We start from the raw sequence: 21843 nt of genomic DNA on the forward strand, positions 1-21843 counted from the left end.
CATTGGGAAAAATTCCAGTCATTTGGTAATAAACAAGTCAGTACTCACTCATTTCATCAAAATAAAGTCCAGACAGATCAAAGATTTCAATATAGACATACATATAAATATTGAAAAATAGGAGAATTTACATGTATTACATAAATCTTTAAAGGAAATATTGACATACTTCACTACATAACATTTTAAAATGTTGTCATATTAAAAAGCACTACAGAGAAAGTTAAGGAAAAACAAAAATTGTAAACATTATTTAGAAGATATTGACAGAAAAATATATTTTAAAAAATAACAGCCTCCTTACCACCCAAGAGAAAGATGAACAAAAATATGAAGAAGGAATATAGATAAAATTAAAAATAATAAATATATGTGGAGATGATCAGACTCATTAATAAATTAATTTATGCTAATTAAGTTGTTTCATATATCAAACTTGCAAATATTTCAGAGATGATTGATGAAGTGTTTTTTAATATCAGACACAATTTTTGAAAATTATAAATTAGCACAACATCTTTTAGGAACAATTTAGTCATGATCGGCCAGATTGGAAATGGAAAGTCTCATTTGCCTAGCATCTTCAACTCCAAGACTTATGCATGTATAAATATTTATTGATGTACAAAAGCAATATATGTGCATGCCTGCATATGTAACAGAAAGTGTGCATAGAAATATGAATATATAATATAAATAAAATATGTAAATATACACATACAAATATTTATTGCTGCATTCTTTATGAAAATCAAAAGTAAGAGATTTAGTCTATTTTAACTCATCCCTACAAAGGAATATGATATAAAAATAAGAGATGAAATAGACCTGTATGCATTCAATGGAAAGATGTCCATGGCCTGTTTATTAGTTCTACAGAGCAGGGTCCCCAGTGTGGTCTTTGTGTTCTAACTAATATTTCATGTGTTCTCCTTGATACACAGTATAACTAGGGTCTTTCATTTTTTATGAAGGACATGTATTGCTTTTAAAAATTAGTTAATTAGCCACATCTATACTAATAAAAGTGTAATATGCTAATTAGACCGGACAGCTGAATGACCTTCTGGATGAAGCCGGGGCTGCGAGGACCAAGCCCCTTGCATGAATTTTGTGCATTGGGCCTCTAGTAAATATATTAAAATGTGTTTCTTAATGTGATCCTCAAAATATAGCTAAATGAACTATCATTGTCAAAGAATTACAATATACTAATATACACTACCCATTCAAGTTGTAGTAAACATACATGACACCGTTCAGAAGGCATCTCAGTGGCTTCAATCCCTTTAGTCAAATTGCAGGAACATTAATTGTTGCTGTGTAAGTCACTGACTATAGTGATGAACTGGAAGATTGGGCAAGATGTGTATGGACGTGTTGAAAAAAATTTGTATTGAATAAAATTCTGATATGTTCTCAAATTTTCTCTTCTTTCTTTCTAAACTTTTATTTCTCCTTTCTTTTTTCTCCCTTCAAATATTGATTGCATATCCTATATAATAAAAGGCTAATATGCAAATAGACTGAAAGGTGGAACAACTGAACAACTGAACAACCGGTCGCTATGACATGTACTGACCACCAGGGTGCACACACAAAACATGGCGGGCATCAGCTGCAGGCAGCCGAGCACGGAACATGGCAGGCATCAATGGAGCAGGTGAACAGGGGCGCCAGACCAAAGCGGGGTGCCGGTCGCTATCATCGGTTGAGCCTCTGGTGGTTACTGAAAATTCTTTGCTCCCATGCACACTGTCCCACCTGGCGCTCACACCTACTGCTGGCACCTGTTGCCGGGACTGTTGGCAGACAGGGGACTGGGGGCCATGGAAGGAGGGGCCAGGCAGGGGCATGCAGGATGAGCCAAGACCCGCCCTTGTGCCCACTGCAGCCTCGCGGCCCACAGTTTCTTTCAAGGTGCATGAATTTGTGCACTGGGTCCCTTCTCTACTATAAAAGTGGAGTCATGAGAAATAACTGAGACCTACTTTTAATCTATGAAAATATCAGTTTCTTCTGATTTGATCTCATATATTTTAGGAAATCACAATAGTTACTCTCCACTTTATATTTATATGATGAGCATTATTACCCCCATATTTTCACACATACACAAACAACTCACCATTGAGCAAGTTACTTAAATCTCAAATATTTATTTATTTATTGACTGTATTAAAATACTGAGTTTATTTTACATGTACATTTTTATCTCCACACCATTTCCATTTGTCTGACTGTCCCTAGTATTACAACATTCCATATATACTTAAATCAAGCAAATGGTGGGTATAGTTTCATCTTTACAAAGGAAATGGGCATTTTGGACAAAACATTCTTTACAATGAAACCTGGACACGATAGGGGAGTTCACACTCTCTATTAGAAAATAGACATTCATATATAAACTGTTCCATAAATGAAATAACACAAAACACTTTAACAAACTATTGAAAAATATTTTCTTTAAACAGACTTCCTCTACTGCCAGAGAGCTTCAATGGGCGCCCGGTCAGTGGTTGAAGCAACTCTTCACATAACTGAGGAACTTGACTCCATCCACGCTGGGAAGAGAGCTACCTTTTGCTACATGTGCATGCATTTTTGCTTAAATATCTTCTACTAGGTCTTCTAGTGTCTTACAAGTTTTTATGTTTCTGTTTTTTGAAGGATTCTTTACCTTTGTCTTAGTTTTGTAGTTTTGAGTCTTTTTCACTCTGGTTTGATTTTTGTGCAGTTTTGGCTGGAGTATTGCATATAAATTTCTTTACTGAAGCTTTTTCTTCAGCTTTCTCATCATCAGAATCATCATCATCAGCAGCAGCAGCAGGTTTCACTTTTTTCTCTGGAACGTTGCTACCACTTCTAGCAGCAGATGGCTTTCCAGATACACGTAGGAGTTTTACACCCTCTTCCCCTTCACCCTCCAATTCTGTACCTTCCTCCACAGCTGCTAAGTGCTGCCCACTAATATGCACAGCCCCTCAACCACATTTAACCCGAAGGTGACAGGTGGTGTTATGTCAAGGCCCCCAAGGGAAACCACTGGCTGTGCAGGCATTTCAAAGTTGCCGGTGTTACAGCTGCCTTCATAATCCATTGTCCCTGCTTCTACAGCGGGCACTTCATCCTTGGCACCAGCCCCTGAAGGACTGTTCTTAAAGATGACCGGTGCTCAATTCATTGTTATCTACTGTAAAGTGTTCTGTTTGTCTCTGTCGGTCTTTGGCTCACAACAACCCTGGAGGCTGGAAGTCAGGACCAGGGTGCAGCCTGCTCAGGCGAAGGTTCTCTCCCAGGCTGCAGACTTCTCTTTGCCTCCTCTCGTGGTGGAAGGGGCTTAAACCTCAAAGAATGTCAACGCCTTTCATAAGAGGACACAGCTGGTCAGTGCCAGAGCCCAAATTAGAACTGCAAGCCTGTTTGACACCAAATTGCAAATGTTTTATGTTCTTTAATGCTGGGTGTTTATTTCATCAGTGGTCTGCATTTCTTTTCATCATTGCAGAGCATCACGATGCAACATTGTTGCCATTCAGTCATTCCCTCACCATTTATAGGAGGCTTTCTGGTGGTATCACAGTAAATGCTTAATAGCCCGCTCTTTGGAGGGAAAGCCCTTTCCATGCCTAATAGGCATAGGATATAAATACCGCCACCATGCTGATGTCAATGGACCAAGTGGACACAAACAGCCTGTTTGGTTCCTGAAAATCTACCAATCACCTCAGGCAAACCAGCAGAGTCAGACCCAGAACTCCGCAATTGCTTTCCATATACCGGGCACTATATTAGGCAGGAGGGAAGAAATAGAAGTAATGAGATTTCTGCATTTGAAGAATCCATGGTCTAGTCAAAGAAAGTGATAATCAACAAATCAAATTATCATAACTTCGGAAAAAAGATTGGATATTTTAAAAGTCTGTTATCTGCTTTACTTTCTAATCTTTTAGATGAGGGTTTATATTACTGTTCCGAGTTGAAGGCTATTTTAATCCCTCTCAAAACTGTAATGTAGGTAAATTAAATTTTGCCCTAGCCGTTAGCCAAAAAATTGTAAATTAATTCTATGTTAAAGCCTTTTATTTTTCTCATTTCCAGTGAACAAAAATTCATTAATGTTAGTTCATCTTGTATATTCTCCCTAATGTGACTTTTACTACCTGTATAATAAATTAGAACAGAATTAAATGGTAGTAACTACTCACATAACATGTGATAATTACTATAATCACACCATCATCATTCTCTGTATTGATGTATTTTTCCTTCACCACATCAAGAAACTTATTTAATTCTAAGATGATGAATGACTTTCAACAACAATGCAGACTGGTATTGTGATGATAGGTAATAGGGTAAACACAATTTTCCCTTGAAATGGAAACACAGCCTGCTCTGTGAGTTTCTGCATGTGTACACTTTATACTTTAGGACACCCTTTCTTTTATTTTTATGTTTTAGTTGTTGATCCTCACACAAATATATATTTTTTTCCATTGGCTTCTAGAGAGAATTAAAAGGAGGGAAGAGGAGAGAGAGAGAGAATGAGAGACATCATTGTGAAAGAGACACATCAATTGGTTGCATCCCACACACGGGATTGAACCTACAACCCTGGTTCATGACCTTAATGGAGACGTGAACCCACGAGCCTTTGGTGCATGGGCCAACACTCCAACCACTTAGCCACACTGACCAGTACTTAAGGACACTTTAAATTTTGCAGACATTAAATGGGGGCTCAGATTAGGAAAAGTCTAATGTTGTTGACAAAGGGAAATGCTTTGTCATATTTTTCCCTGAAATACACTATGTTCTTTAAATATAAATTTTTTATAATTTTTAAAAATGGAGAAAGCCACTTTTAGTTAACAAAATTGTTTTTTGATGATTCAAAGGCAGCCTCAATAAAGAATCCTATATAATAAAAGGCTAATGCAAATTGTCCCCTCAGGAGTTCCACCTACTGAGAGTTCTACCACTCGCTAGACGTTCCCTGACCACCAGGGGGCAGTGTGGAACAAAGGAAGGCCCTGGCCAGCAGCCAGCAGCTGGCAGCTGGGGAAAGAAGGCCCCGATTGGCCTGATAGCCAGCCAGGCCTAGGGACCCTACCCGTGCATGAATTTCATGCACCAGGCCTCTAGTTACTAAATACTTTTAAATATGAACTGAATTGTTCTCTTGTGTAAGAAGTATTTCATAAATGTATTTTTGTGAAAATTGCAATTCATTATGAGTGTCATAATTCCAACACTGTGGATCTGATGATCTGTAATATGAAAGAGACTTTCTGCACATAGATGTAGCTCCTTTATTGACATAAAACTACCTCCCCTCACAGTGCCAAAGTCTTACGCATGGACTTGCACATGTTTGTATTACTATTTTTAAAAATGACACAAATGCTACTTGCATATACATTTACTTAAATGTATTGCCGTAATCAGAATAGTTTCTAATACTGTTTTTGTCTCAAAGTATGGCTGCTAAGAGTCTAACTATCACACTGGGCTCTATGACATATTTGATATTATAAATTAATCTGAATTTTAAAATGGCAATTATTAAAAATGATTTGTAGGACATTATGACAAGAAAGTGGATGTAACCTTGATGTTTCTTCAAAAAACATGTCTTGAGCCAATTACTATGTTTTAAATTACACCAAGTGAATGTTTTGATACAAAGAATGTTAAGACACAGCCTTGTCCTGGACAGAATCTTATGGAATACAGAAACATAGACAATTATTTATGAGAACACTAGTAGCCCGTTTGCACGAAGATTCGTGCAATAGACCTTCATTCACCTGGCTGCCTGCACCAGTTTTCTGCCGGCACCGGGGACCCAGGCCTTGGCTGTGGCCACCGCCTTCTACAACAGGGGTCCCGGTGCCTGCAGAAAACTGGTGCAGGTGAAAACTGCACCCTAGCGTCCCTGTGACCTGATCGCAGGAGCGAGCCGATCCCCCAGGTCGGCTCGCTCCTGCGATTGGAGCACGCGCCCGGCTGGTGCCCAAGGCCCGGAAAGCCCCGGGCGGCTTCCCGGGCCTTGGGCCCCGCGGCACTCCAGCGTCCCTGCGACCCGATCGCAGGAGCCGGTTAGGCTGGCTCCTGTGATGGGAGCAGGTGCTTCCCTGCAACGGTTTCCTGGTGGGTGTCATTGATGGGCATGGCTTGGTTGGTGGGCGTGGCTTGGGCATAGCGAAGGTGCGGTCAATTTGCATATTTGTCTATTATAAGGTAAGATATGACAGATTTGTTACATGTATAAGGTGCATGATGAAAACATGGTGGGGAAGGGGGAAGAGTAGGTAATGGAAGGCATGGCTTTGAAACTTCAAACACATTAAGATTTATCCTATAAGAAATTTTTCATAAAGATCATTCAACAGAGGTGAAAGAAGACAGCAAAAACTTTATTAAAGGTTCTGGTTTTCAGTTTGTGGACAAGACAGATTTGTAATAGAGCATCTCTGATGGGTCATATCCTTTCAATCCTCCTTATTTATAAATTCATGTGGGTTAAAGTTTGTGTATAATTACTCAATAGTATGAAAATAAGATTTTTCCCTTCTAGTGAACTATTTACCATCACACATATGAATAAAGCTATACTCCATAGCAAAATATATTAGTTCTGCTCAAACCAGCTATTGGTGGTAAGAATCATAAAGAACTGCCAAATTTTAGCTTAGTCTACTTTTCATGTTTGCAGAGTTTGAGTTTAATTTTAAAGTATTTTATCATACTGTTGTTCTCATGATATCCACTTACTACAAAAACAGTAAGTATATTTTAAGAACATATATGAAGAGCATATTCTGTGGAAATAAAAGTGGAGGAAATTCAATTTGAAACTGGTGAAAGTGAGAACGTTTTTGCATATCTTATCAGATAAATCATTTGTGTGAGTGGCAGTAATTCAGAAGGTCTGGTGGTGATTTATATAAACGTCTTTCTGGTTTGGCATTTGTCCCAGAATTTTTATTTTTTAACAAAGCTATTTTGTAACAGTTGCGGTCAAACAACCTGCTATGAGTTTGGGAGTTTTCAACTTTGTACTGTTTCTGCCATGATTTCCCTTAGTATATGTAGAACATATGTTCAGGGGACAGAATTCCTGCTTTAATGGTAGTTATATTTAAAGACAAGCAGCAAAACTTACTTCTTTCCCCAACTTTTTTCAAATGCAACATAATTTTAACTTTGCTCTTCAAAATAGAGCATGCTGGGTTCTCGCTGATAGAATGAAGGAGACAGAAATCCTTCAGGTCTCCTGCGAGGGTGGGAGGAAGATTGGTGCTGTTCCCTCTGCTGACCCATTTGGTGTGCCATCCACTTTTAGCAAAGCCATGGCCATTCTATGGTCTTGAGAGGCCCAAACCACCAAGATGGTAGTCAGCAAGGCCATTGGAAAATATACAAAATATTGGAAGGGTGTATATGAAATTTGAGTCTGAAAAAGAGGCCAAGAAATCCTGCCTTACTCAGTAATAGAGTAGTCTGATGTCTGTTGCTACAATAATTGTTTGTTTCATTCATAACTCATTTTATTTTTATTTCACAAGAAACTATTTTAGGAACAATAAATGAAAAAAGTGCATTTTTAATGAAAAATTAACGATTGGATTTCTGCTTCTCAAGAAAGAGGTGATGCAACTTTCACAAAATATATATCATTATTCGCCATCCACCGTGGGAACTAGAGACCCCAGGTATGCTGATAAAGCGCCTCCATGGGCTTCCATTTTTATGGTTAATTCAAGATGACTACAAGACAGGATTTAATACATGCAGCAGATGTGTTTATAAAACATTCTACGAAACAACTTTTTATGCAGATCAAATTTCTATCATTCTAAGTTTATCTTGCTCACTTTTGATTCAAAAATTTTATGTGCAAGGACAAAATGTGAGAGCTGTTGATTTATTGGCTTAAACAGCAAAAGAACTTTGCAAATACTTAAATGAGTCTAGTTTTATATCAGTGTCAGTAGACTCATCAAATGGAAAGTAAATTCCAAAAACAGTTCCGTTTGTTTTTCTCCTTCCATTCATGGAATCAAAGCTTTAAAAAGCTTATTGTGTCTCTATTAGTCAGGATTTTCCAGGAGAGAGGAGAGAGAGAGAGAGAGAGAGAGAGAGAGAGAGAGAGAGAGAGAGAGAGAGAGAGAGAGAGAGATTGAATCAAGAACTTGCCCCTCGGGAGCAGGCTGGAGACCCAGGGAAGACTTGCAGTTTGAGTCCCAAAGCAATCTGCTGACAAAATTCCTTTTTTTCTTGGAGGAGGCCAAACTTTGCTTTATGCAGGCCTTCACCTGATTGGATGAAAACCTCCCACATTGTGGAAGATAATCTGCTTTACTCAAATGTTAATATGATCCAAAAACACTTTTACAGAAACATCTAGAAAAATGTTTGATGAAATATCTAGACTCAACGGCCCAGACAAATCATTACATAAAATTAATCATCACAATATCCAAAGTAAAACATCTTATATTCATATGAATGATAGTATTTTCCATTAAAATTTGAACATTAATATTATACATTAAAATGTTGCAGAGGTAAAAATAATATTCTTACTAAATTAACAAATCCATGGAGCAGAATGTTACTTGAAATTAATCATGGGTAGCATATCATTCATATTTGTGCATAAACTACCTGCAGTATTTTACCAAACAATGGGGAAGCCATGGTTGTTGAAAACTGAAAGCTCAACTACACAATTCACATTAAAAAGGTTGAATATAAAGTTTAATTTAAGATGGAAGTAGGCATTTTCCTTTGATCCTTGAATTCTAAAATTCAATCTAATTTTAGAAATGTTTGATACTTTGAAGAGCCACTTTGTAAATCATCTTAAAAGTTCTACAATGGTACCAATTTCTAATTTGGGGGGAGGCACATTTTTCCTCTGTATTTTGGTACTAGTTCATTTGGAATTAGTTGGAGATGTCAAATGAAATCATCCAGCAAATAGAAAACACACACACATAAAATTTTGAAGCTTTTAATGAATTTCAGTTATTTAAAACAAAGCTTGAGAATAGGAAATATTGAAATCTATGCCTATAAAAACATAAAAGGAACTGCATAAATTAAATATAAAGAGCATAGAGAATACAAAAGATTTGATTTTAAAATTTTATTTTTAAATTGTGAAATTTATTTTCTATACCAGAGTGGTGGAAAATTCCAATAACTTTGAGCTATTAACATTTTGAAAGGCAAAATATTATCAATAGAGAAAACTTGATTTAAAGTATTTGCTGAAAAAGCTAGAAGAAAGGCAAAATAAAAACCAAACCTAATAAAAATATTGGTTGAAATATTTTTATATTATTAATTTTTATATTTTAATATGAAAAATTAGAATTGAGCATATTTTGATTCATAGAGATTTTCTGAGCTTAGAAAATAGCATATATACAAAGTATTTCCTCAATTAAAATATAATCTACAGAAGAGATTCAATTGAAGGTATCAATAATTTCAAATATCTTATATAATAAAAGCCTAATATGCAAGTTGTCCCCTCAAGCGGTCATTCAACCAGGAGTTCAACCTTCGAGTTCAACCACTTGCTATGATGTGCGCTGACCACCAGGGGCAGCATGGAACATGGCGGGTGTCAGCGACGTGGCACTGGCAGTGAGTGGCAGTGAAGGTGCTGATAGCTCTGATGGGCCCCCACGACAGTGGGACCTGGCAGAATGGTGGAGCAGGTGAGTGAGCGGTGCCAGGTCAAGGTGGGTGACAGATCGCCCTGCCAATTGCCCCACAGACAGCAACCAGTGGCAGATGGCAGGGGGCAGAGCCGCTGCCCGGCTCCCAGGTGCTGAGCGAGCCGGGCAGAGGTCACGGCACTGATCCATCTTCCCACAAGCGGGATGGTGGAGCAGGTGAGGGGGCGGCTGCAGGGCTGCAAGGCTGGGAGCACGAGCTGGGGCCCAATCCCCACAGGGCACCCTGAGGGTCCCCACCCATGCACAAATTCATACATTGGGCCTCTAGTTTTAATCATAAAATGCAACTTTTGAGATTTTCTTTTAGTTTATAAGATTTCTTATTTTATTTTTATCTTGTCACTATATTTACTGTTGAAAGTATTGTAGATGTCCCCATTTTTTCCCCATTGACCCCTTCTAGCCCTCACCTGCCCCCACCTCAGGCCCTCACCACAGTATTGTCTGTGTCCATGGGTCATGCAAATATGCATACAAGTTCATTGGTGGTTCTCTTCCACCCACCCACATTTTCCTGCCTTCCCTCTGAGATTCTGCTCTCTGTTCCATGCTTCTATGTCTCTGGGTCTATTTTGTTCATCAGATTATTTTGTTTATTAAATTTCACATATAAGTGAGATCATGTGATACTTGTCTTTCTCTGACTGGCTTGTTTCACTTAGCATAATAGTATCCAGAGCCCTCCATGCTGACTCAAAGGCTTAGAGATCCTTCTCTTTTACAGCTGCATAGTATTCCATGGTATAAATGTGCCACAGGTTTTTTTATCCACTCATCTGCTGATGGGCACTTGGGCTATTTCCAGATCTTAGCTATTGTAAATTGTGATGCTATGAACATAGGGGTGCATACATTCTTTCTGATTGATGTTTCAGGTTTCTTAGGATATATGCCTGGAAATGGGCTCAAATGGCAGTTCCATTTTTAATTTTTTTTGAGGAAACTCCAGACTGCATTTCTACCAGCAGTGCACTAGGGTTTCTTTTTCTTCATGTCCTCACCAGCACTTCTCAGTTGTTGATTTGGTGATGGTAGCCATTCTGACAGGTGTGAGGTGATATCTCATTATGGTTTTAATTTGCATCTCAATGGTGATTAGTGACTTTAAGCTTACATTGTTTTTTTATTGTCTCAAGTTTTACATACGTCTCCTTTTTTTCCCAATTAACCACCCCTTCAGCCATTTCCAATCCGAGCAAGCCCCCACCACCCCAGTGTCTGTGTCCATTTGTTATGCTAATATGCATGCATACAAGTACTTTGGTTGCTCTCTAACCCCCCACCACCACCCACCCACCATTTGTCTCTGGATCTATTCTTGTTCATCAAATTATGTTGATCATATATCCCCCATATAAGTGAGATCATGTGATATTTCTCTGACTGACTTATTTCGCTTAGCATAATGCTCTCCAGTTCCATTCATGCTATTGCAAATGGTAAAAGTTCCTTCTAATTTATAGCGGCATAGTATTCCATTGTGTAGATGTACCACAGTTTTTTAATCCACTCATCTGCTGATGGGCACTTAGGCTGTTTTCAAATCTTAGCTATTGTAAATTGTGCTGCTATGAACATAGGGGTGCATATATCCTTTTTGATTGGTGTTTCTGGTTTCTTGGGATATAGTCCTAGAAGTGGGATTACTGGATCAAATGGGAGTTCCATTCTCAACTTTTTGAGGAAACTCCATACTGTTCTCCACAGTGGCTGTACCAGTTGGCATTCCCACCAGCAGTGCAGGAGGGTTCCTTTTTCTCTACATCTTCACCAGCACTTGTCGTTTGTTGATTTGTTGATGATAGCCATTCTGACAGGTGTGAGATGGTATCTCATTGTTATTTTGATTTACATCTTTCAGATGATTACTGACTTTGAGCATGTTGTCATATGTCTCTAGGCCTTCTGTGTGTCCTCTTTTGAGAAGTGTCTATTTAGATCCTGTGCCCATTTTTTGATTGGATCATTTATGTTCCTTTTGTTAAGTTGTATGAGTTCTCTGTAAATTTTTTAGATTAAACCCTTACCAGAAATATCATTGGCAAATATGTTCTCCCATGCAGTGGGCTTTCTTGTTGTTTTGTTGATGGTTTCTTTTCTGTGCAGAAACTTTTTATTTTGATTTAGTCCCATTTGTTTATTTCCTCCTTAGTCTCCATTACCCTAACAGTGATGGGCAACCTTTTGAGCGTGGTGTGTCAAACTTCACCAAAAAACTGAGCATAACTCGGGTAGTGTGTCACTTTGAGAAAAAAACATTATTTTGCAAATGTTTCATCCTCAGGAGCAGCAAATGTTTCATCCTCGGCATGTGGCCGCCTCAGTGGCCGCGTGTCATCAGAAATGGCTACGCATGTCAGTTCTGACATGCGTGTCATAGGTTCGCCATCACTGCCCTAGGAGCTGTGTCTGTAAAAACATTGCTACGACACATGTCTGCTATTTTATTGCCTATGGAGTCTTGTAGGATTTTTATGGTTTCCTGTCTTACATTCAAGTCCTTTAGCCATTTTGAGTTTGTTTTTGTGTATGATGTAAGTTGGTGATCTAGTTTCATTTTTTGCATGTATCTGTCCAAATTTCCCAGCACCATTTATTAAAGAGACTGTTTTGACTCCACTGTATGCTCTTGCCTCCTTTGTCACATATTAATTGAGCATAATGGCTTGGGTTGATTTCTGGGTTCTCTGTTCTGTTCCATTGCTCTATATGTCTGTTCTTGTGGCAGTACCAGGCAGTTCTGAGAACTGTGGCTTGGTAATATAGCTTGATATCTGGTAATGTGATTCCTCCAACTTTGTTCTTCTTTCTCAGGATTGCTATGGCTATTTAGGGTCTTTTTTTATTCCAGATGAACTTTTGGAGAGTTTGTCCTAGATCTTTGAAATATGCCTTTGGTATTTTAATGGGGATTGCATTGAATCTGTAGATTGCTTTGGGTAGTATGGACATTTTAATGATGTTGATTCTACCAATTCATGAAAATGGTATGTTCTTCCATTTGTTTATGTCTCCCTCTATCTCTTTTTTCAATGTCCTGTAGTTTTCTGAGTACAGGTCTTTAACATTCTTAGTTAAGTTTATTCCTAGGTATCTTAATTTTTTTGGATTGTTTTTTTCATTTCTCTTTCTGTGAGTTCATTATTGGTGTACAAAAAGGCCATAGAATTCTGGGTGTTAATTTTGTATCCTACTACATTGCCAAATTCATTTATTAGGTCTAGTAGTTTTTTGATGGAGTCTTTGGGGTTTTCTATGTATAGTATCATGTCATCTGCGAATAAGGACAGTTTTACTTCTTCTTTTCCAATTTGGATGCCTTTTATTTCTTCTTCTTCTCTGATCGCTATGGCTAGCACATCCAGTACTATATTGAACAGAAGTGGTGAAAGTGGGTATCCCTGTCTTGTTCCTTTTCTTAGGGGAAACGAGTTTAGTTTTTGCCCATAGAGTATGATGTTGGCTGTAGGTTTGTCATATAAGGCTTTTATTATGTTGAAGTATGATCCCTCTATTCCCACTTTGCTGAGAATTTTTATCAAGAAAGGGTGTTGGATTTTGTCATATGATTATGTGATTTTTTTCTCTCAGTTTTTTTATGTGATGTATCACATTTATTGATTTGCAGGTATTGTACCATCCTTGCATCCTGGAATAAATCCCAGTTTGTCATGGTGTATGATCTTTATAATGTAATGCTGAATCTGATTTGCTATAATTTTGTTGATGATTTTAGCATCTATGTTTATCAAGGATGTTGCCCTGTAGTTCTCTTTTTTTGTGGTGTTTTATCTGATTTTGAGATTAGGGTAATGCTGGCTTCCTAGAAAGAGCTTGGAAGTGTGCCTTCCTCTTGAAGTTTTTTAAATAGTTTGAGGAGGATAGGTTTTAGTTCTTCTTTGAATGCCTGGTAGAACTCCCCTGTAAAGCCATCTGGGCCAGGCCTTTTGTTTGCTGGAAGATTTTTGCTCACTGCTTCAATTACTTCTGTAGTTATCAGCCTATTCAGGTTTTTTTATTCTTCTTGATTGAGTTTTGGGAGCTTGTATTTTTCTAAGAATATGTCCATTTCATCTAAGTTTTCCATTTTGTTGGAATAGAGTTATTCATAGTATTTTTTAATAATTGTTTGTATTTCTGTAGGATTGGTTGTTACTTCACCGCTTTCATTTCTGATATTGTTTATTTGGGTCCTCTCTCTTTGCTTCTTGGTGAGCCTGGCTAGAGGTTCATCAATCTTGTTTATCATTTCAAAGAACCAGCTCTTGGTTTTGTTGATCTTTAGAATTTTTTTTTAAGTCTCTATGTCATTTTATCTCCGCTCTAACCTTTATTATTTCCTTCTTTCTGCTTATGCTCTCTTTCTAACTCTCTTTCTTGTTGCTCTCTTTCTTGTTGCTCTCTTTCTAACTCTTTGAGTTGTAGGGTTAGACAATTTATTACCATTGTTTTTTTTGTTTTGTTTTGTTTTTAGATAGGTCTGTAGAGCTATAAACTTCCCTCTCAAGACTGCTTTCACTGTGTCCCATAGATTTTGGATTGTTGTGTTTTCATTATAATTTGTTGCCATGATGCTTTTTAAATCTTCTTTGATCTCTTTGGTAACCCAATCATTGTTTAATAGCATGGTATTTAGCCTCCATGTGTTTAATATTTTGTGATTGTTTTTATTGTAGTTGATTTCTAGTTTTATGCCATTGTTATCTGAGAAGATGCTTGATATGATTTCTATCTTCTTGAATTTGAAGAGACTTTGCCTGTGTCCCAATATGTGGTCTATCTTTGAAAATGACCCATGTGCACTTGAGAAGAATGTATATTCTGTGGCTTTGGGTGAAATATTCTGAAGATGTCAATTAATTCCATCTAATCTAGTGAGTTATTTAGGATTGATGTTTCTCTGCTGATTTTTTGTTTAGAGGATTTGTCCAGTGGTGTTAGTGGGATGTTAAAGTACCCTACTATGACTGTATTTCTGTCAATCTTTCCCTTGATATCCTCCAGAAGTTTTGTTGTTGTTGTTGTTTTGTTTGTTTTGTTTTTTTTTTTATGTTTTTGGTGCTCCTGTATTGGGTGCATATATGTTTACCAGAGTTATATCTTCTTGTTGAATTGCTCCCTTTAGTATTATGAAGTGGCCTTCCTTATCTCTTGTTATGGCCTTCACTTTTAGGTCTTATATGTCAGATATAAGTATTGCTACCCTAGATTTTTTTTTTTTTTCATTTCCATTCTCCTGAAAAACCTTTTTCCATCCCTTCACAATCAGTCTGTGTGAGTTCTTTGTTCTGAGGTGGTTTTTCCTGTAGACAGCAGATATATGGATCATGTTTTCTTATCCACTCAGCTATCCTATGTCTTTTGATTGGCATATTGAATCCATTTAAATTTAAAGTTATTATTGAGAGGTACTTGTTTGTTGCCATTTTTATTCTTTATGCCTGTGTTCCTTCTTCCCTTCCTATTTCTTCTTTTTACAGCAGACCCTTTAGCATTTCTTGCGTTGCTGGTTTGCTGGTTAATAAAAGCCCTTAGTCTTTTTTTGTCTGTGAAGCTTCTGATTTCACCCTCAATTTTTATTGTTAGCCTTGCTGGGTACAGTATTCTTGGATTCAGACCTTTGCTTTGCATGACTTTGTATATTTCATTCCATTCCCTTCTGGCATGATGTGTTTCTGTTGAGAAATCAGTCAATAGTCTGATGGGAGATCCCTTGTAGGTAACTTTCTGTCTCTCTCTGGCAGCCTTTAAGATTCTTACTTTGTCGTTGGTGTTCACCAGTTTAATTATAATGTGTCTTGGTGTCAGTCTTTTGGGGTTCATCTTGTTTGGGACTCTGTGAGCTTATTGGACTTGTGTGAGATTTTTCTTCCCTATATCAGGGAAGTTTTCTGTCATTATTTCTTCAAACAGGCTTTCTTTCCTTGCTCAGTTTCCTCTCCTTCTGGCACCCCTATTATGTAGATGTTGTTTCATGTTGTCCCAAAGTTCCCTTAGGCTCTCCTCCTGTTTTTTTAAGTTTTGTTTTTTTTAGATGCTGCTCTGCTTGGGTATTTTTTCCTACCTGTCTTCTAGCTCACTGATGTGGTCCTTCACTTCTTCTAGTCTACTATTGATGCTTTCTATTGAGTTCTTTACAGTAGCGATGTCATTTTTCATTTCTTCTTGGTTCATCTTCATTTCCTCTTGGTTCTTACACATATTGTTGAATTTGTCTTCATCCTTTTCAGTGACCTTATGGCCATTGCTCTGAATTCTTTCTCTGACATATTGCTTGGATTTCATTTACTTCCTTTTCTGTTGATTCCTCCTTTTCTTTCATATGCGGGCTGTTTCTTTGTCTCCCCATGATCGCTCCTCTCTGGGTGTCTGGTTATGTAGCTCTCTCTCTTGCGTTGACTTTCTCTAGGTGATACCTGACTTTTCCATCCACGGATTGCCTCGCCAGCTATGTTTAACTTGCCAGTTCCAGGTGGATATTATTCAACTCAGCTGTTCCTTTGTAGGGCTCATCCGTGTCATCGTGTTGCTTTGTCTCCCCTTGGACAGACTTCTGAGGCACCCACGGTCGAGGAGGCTGGAGTCCCTGTGTTTCTGGGTCCGCAGCTGAGTCAGCTGGTCCCTGGGCATTGTGGTTGCAGTGTCCTGGGAGGTATCCAAGGTCTCCCTGGTTGAATGTAAGGCTGGGCTTCAGATCACAGCCACTCTTCCCTTCAAGATGGTGTGGTCTCTGAGGTAGAGCTGGCCTCTCTGGGTGAGATTTTAGCAGCAGTAGAGGCTTCCTGGCCAGGGGAGCCCATTCCACCAATCCCCAAGAATCCCTTGGAATATAGCTGTCCCTCACTCACAAATACATACACTTCTTGCATGTACATGCACTCTCCTTTTGTTCTCTCACTCACACACTATCTTGCAGCCTGCCATCCTGTCGGCAGCCATCTTGGATCTCGAGCTTACATATTTTTAAGATTTTATAATTTTACAATATATAATTTAAAATAAGATAAAAATGAACATACATTTTCCAGAAATGTACCAGTTATATGATTTGAAACTGGTACAGATATAAATTTGATTAAAACATAAAAATGTGTATCAAAAATAATGAAATTGCTTATGCTATGTTTTTACTATCCAGATAATCAATATAAAGTAGAATTTTTGTTTGTTATGTGAAGAACTCTATCCCTAAAATAAAAATCATTAATGACATTTGCTAATTGATAAAATAATTTTATTAAAAATATTCCAATTTTTGGTTCCAGGATTGTTAATAATAGCCAATGCCTTATTAACCTGCTGCCAATTCAAGGAGTAATTGAAAGTTAATTTCAGAATAAGCACAAGGATAGAATTATTGCTTAAATTTTATGTATTTTTACTGGTATTCTTATTAATAATTCCTATTTTTATGAAAGATGCTATCAGGTACTTCAAGTGTTTTGTCTACTCAAGTAAGTCTATAAAGTAAGTGACACTTTCATTTCTTGTGGATATAAAGAAAACAAGGTATAGAGAGCTTTAGCAAAAATCAAGGTTACAGAAGTGGGAACTAGTGAAGCAGCCCAGCTTTGCATTCTCTCAGTGCTTCTTGGAAACAACACAGCAAAGTGAGAGGTGAGCACTGAATGGGTAAGGGTCCTTTGCCAATGGTAAACTTATCAATGTTGAAGAGATACAAGTACAAAACACATGTAAATCCTGAAGTAGGAGAAATATGGGCCCAGCTATAAAACATCATAGGACTAGCATGCTTATCTCTCTCTTCATTGCTTTGAAGGAACATTAAATGCCCTTGACTGGCGAAGAAGATGTGTCTCTGAGTGCAGGTGTCTGCAATACACTGCTCATTTTTCAAACATTATTTCATGTGGGATGGAAAGGATTTTTGAATGGTTTTTCTTCACTACCTGGTCCTCTCTGATCTGGAGCATTAACAAAATTTCTATGTGGGGCAAAGGAAGCTCATTACCAACATTCCCTAAGTTAGAACGCTAAATGGCCAATTGGATCATCTTGTAGGAAAAAAGTATTTTTCCTAGCCCTGGCCAGTGTGGCTCAGTTGGTTGGGCATCATCCTGTGCACCGAATGATTGCTGGTTTGATTTCTGGTCAGGGCACATGTGCAGGTTGTGGGCTCAGTCCCTGGTCAGTTAGGGGCATGCAAGAGGCAGCCAATCGATGTTCCACTCTCACATTGGTTTCTTACTCTGTCTCTCTCCCTCTCCTTCCCTCTCTCTCTAAAAATCAATAAAGATATTTTAACAAAAAACAAACTAAACTTTCTCTTGTGAGGGAATTATTTTTTTTAAGTATTTTTTCTCTCCTCAAACCTTAAGAAGTCACTGGATTAAAACACAAAAGATAATCAGTATATACCCATTGGACATTTTAAACTTACAACATTATTTGATATGAATTTTTGTCCAAGTTCCAGCATGTAGAACATCCTCTGGCAAAGCCATCAGAATGTGTCTGATTTGTTTTACCTAGCTTCTACAAGGCACCCCTGGTGAAACTTCCATTGTATTCTTATTAGCGCTCACACAATTTAGTTCTTTGTAAAAATGCACGTTTCTGTTACACTCTTTCTTTGGAAGTCTTATCTCCTCTCTAGCAGCATTTACTTGATATCCCCTGTGCTCTTTTGGAGCAGTTGTAGTACACAGAGTGGGATCTGTCAAGCATGAATATTCCATAAGAGATTGTTGGGGTTCTGTAGTTCACTGACTCCGTTGTCTTTAAAGGCAAATTTCAACATTAACACTGAGTTCTGTTCTCCCTTTGTGGAACAAAGCTATAATATGAAAACCCCACATTATGAGGGTAAATCATATTCAGTGGGGAGTTATTCATATAGGCTGAAAGCATGCATTTGCATTTCCTCCTTACCCAGAGTCTTAAGGCATGTTGCAAGAAGCCTGTATCAGTTTATATCAAATAGAAAAATGTCAACAAGAGAGAATTAATTCACGAATGACTTTTTAACTTACAAATAAGGCCTTAACCATCGTTTGGACTATGACATGAGGATCAGATTTTATTCTCTCTTTATATAACACAAAGCCTGGCACATAATATTTATTTAATAAATAAACATTTGTTAAAGGAATGGAGCATGGGTGGTCAAACTGACCATTGGACCAAATCTGGCCATACTTTATTTTGCACAGCCCATGAGCACACTCATGCTCATAAACCTACTATCTGGCCCTTGATATAAAATGTTTCCTAAATCCTGCATAAGAGAATGTTTGAAAATAGGGAAAGAAATACCTATCTTTTCCATGAGCATAATGTTATGCACTTACAATTGAAAAGGTTAGCTAGCTAGCTTTATTAGGGAGGTTTAGGGAATGAGGAGGGTCCATGGGAGAGGAATGCATCGATGGAGACTTGAAGATACCAGGGTGCTTATCTTACTTATACAGAGGATAGAGAAATGCCACAGGAAGAGGGGGTCCAGGCAGATGGAAACATTTCTGCCCTAAGTAATTAAAATATCCATAAATCAAGGACAGACAGGGGTATCCCTGGCCTGAGCAGCCAGGAGATCAAAGGCAATTCCAATCAGCAAGATAAGGGGCAGAGAGTGAGGGGAAATCATGTGAGCTTTGAGCTTTGAAACTAATACCATGTAGCAAAATGACCAATGAGGAAAACATGGGGGTCCCAAATTAAGGAAAGGGACCAATAAGAAAAGGTCAGATTCAAACCAAGAACTGCAGCATATATAAACTGGACTATGACATAAGAGTCTGATTTTATTCATCTTTTTATCTCTCTTTATATAACACAACTAGAGGCCCGGTGCACGAAATTCGTGCACTGGGGGTGGGGGTGGGGGGGTGTGCCCCTCAGCCCAATCTGCACCCTCTTCAATCTGGGACCCCTCAGGGGATGTCCAACTTCCAGCAGTCGGACATCCCTCTCACAATCTGGAACCGCTGGCTCCTAACCACTCACCTGCCTGCCTGCGTGATTGTCCCTAACCCCACTGCCTGCCTGCCTGCTTGCCCCTACCTTGATCTCCTGCCAGCCTGATTGCCCCTACCTTGCCCTCCCCTATCAGCCTGATCACCCCAAACTGCCTGTGCCTTGGCCCCCAGTCTGGCCTCCCTCTGGAGGCACCACCCCCATAACCCCAATGCTGCTGCCACTGCAGCTGGTTATGGCTGCCTGAGCCTTGGCCTTTGTAGCCACTGTGGCTTTGTCTGGAAAGATGTCCGGAAGACAACCACTCTAATTAGCATATTACCCTTTTATTAGTATAGATTTGAGGACCATTACAACCACGCAGAACTTGAAGAAAACACATGGCCCTGGTCAGTTTGGCTTAATGGAGAGAGCATCGGCCTGTGGACTGAAGAGTCCAGGTTTGATTCTGATCAGGGGCACACATGCCTGGGTTTTGGGCTCAATCCCCAGTAGGGGGCCTGTGGGCGGCAGCTGATCAGTGATTCTTTTTTTTTTTTTTTTTAATATATTTTATTGATTTTTCACAGAGAGGAAGGGAGAGGGATAGAGAGCTAGAAACATCGATGAGAGAGAAACATCGACCAGCTGCTTCCTGCACACCCCCCACCGGGGTATGTGCCCGCAACCAATGTACATGCCCTTAACCGGAATCGAACCTGGGACCTTCCAGTCCGCAGACCGACGCTCTATCCACTGAGCCAAACCGGTTTCGGCTGATCAGTGATTCTTATCATTGATGTTTCTATCTCTCTCTCCCTCTCCCTTTCTGACATTTTAAAAATATATATTTTTTAAAGAAAACACATGAGCTTCACTTTGGGCTTTGTCATCTTACAATATCCTTTGTGCAGTGTTTTAACTTCCCTCAACTTTCCTTTACCTACCTTTAAAGTGCAATCTATTTTGGGAAAGATGATCAGGAAAGTGATTCCAATGGGTAGAAGTTTTTTTTTGGAGGGGATGGGTCATGAAGATATTTAAAAATTGAGCATGGTGATGGTTGTACCACTCTGAATTTACTTAAAAAAAACAGTTCATTGTACACTTTAGGTGACATGTACAGTATATGGGTATTTCTCAACAAAGCTGTTCTTTTATTTCTTTTTAAATAAAGACCAGTCTTATAATCAATTGCAGATGTTTACAGAGGCCCCTCAAGATTTGCTTACCATGTCCCAAATCACGGCTGTGATTCCCAGTTGCCTCCAGTCCTGGTGGATCTGGATGGTGTGGTTTGCAAAGGAGAAGGTGGCAAGAGGCTTATGGAATTTCGGCAACCCCATTCCCCCGGTCTCCTCATAGGGCACCAGGGCCATTCCCACTGTGCCAGCTCTGCTCCCTTTAACCTGTTGGGCAAAAGAATCCTGCGTGCTCTGGCCAGAAAGTGCATTCTTTCTTAGGTGGCCCGGATGCTTTTTTTAAGGTCGTTTTATGGATTCAAAAGAATAAACAGAGATGTGGAAAGCTTTTGTCAAAATCCTTTTACATGGTTCTTCCAGTGTCATGGGAAATGAGATGTGGCTCTGAATTCATCCCAAAGTGTGTCTTTGGGCAAAAGCACCCAGAACGGCACAACTCCTGCAGAATGCCCCACACACTTTGCTGTCAGGACTCAGGGGGGCTTGAGGGTGAGCGAGGCGGCGGTGCCAGCACAGGACCTGGGAGAAGGTAGCGCTTTCTACACTGCCCAGGCCACGTGGACTACAGCAGTACCCGCCCAGGTGGGCAGGGTGTTTCTGCTGTTTTGTTTTGGTCTGGCCTCCACCCCATCAGCCACAGACCTGTGCCTGCACTGAGACTGAATGGTTTGATGGCCCTACTTTTTGGTGGACAGTGGATGCACTCCCAGAGACTGGCAGTTAGACTCTGGCGGCTTCTGAGTCCCTTGCGGGGAGAGCCCGGCCCTAGGTCAAGAACAGACTCAGGCGTCCTCGGCCAGGAGGCCTCCTTGGGCTAGGGGCCGCCACAGTTTGAAGGCTGGCCATGACCCCAGTCCTGGCAGGGGTCTCCTCTGGGGTGCTGGCAGGCCTGGGCTAGGGCTGCGGGAGGTTTAGAGGCTGGTCACGCCCCCGATCCTGGTGGGGATCTCCTCTGGGGGGCT

At 39.3% G+C, this 21843-nt stretch overlaps 1 pseudogene; it reads right to left on the reverse strand.

The window, feature by feature from the left end:
* Window positions 1–2469: 2469 nt before the first annotated feature.
* Window positions 2470–5378, reverse strand: LOC114232158 (nucleophosmin-like; annotated as a pseudogene).
* Window positions 5379–21843: the final 16465 nt, after the last annotated feature.

The sequence above is a fragment of the Eptesicus fuscus genome, chromosome 11 (assembly GCF_027574615.1).
Source record: "Eptesicus fuscus isolate TK198812 chromosome 11, DD_ASM_mEF_20220401, whole genome shotgun sequence".
Taxonomy (NCBI): Eukaryota; Metazoa; Chordata; class Mammalia; order Chiroptera; family Vespertilionidae; genus Eptesicus; species Eptesicus fuscus.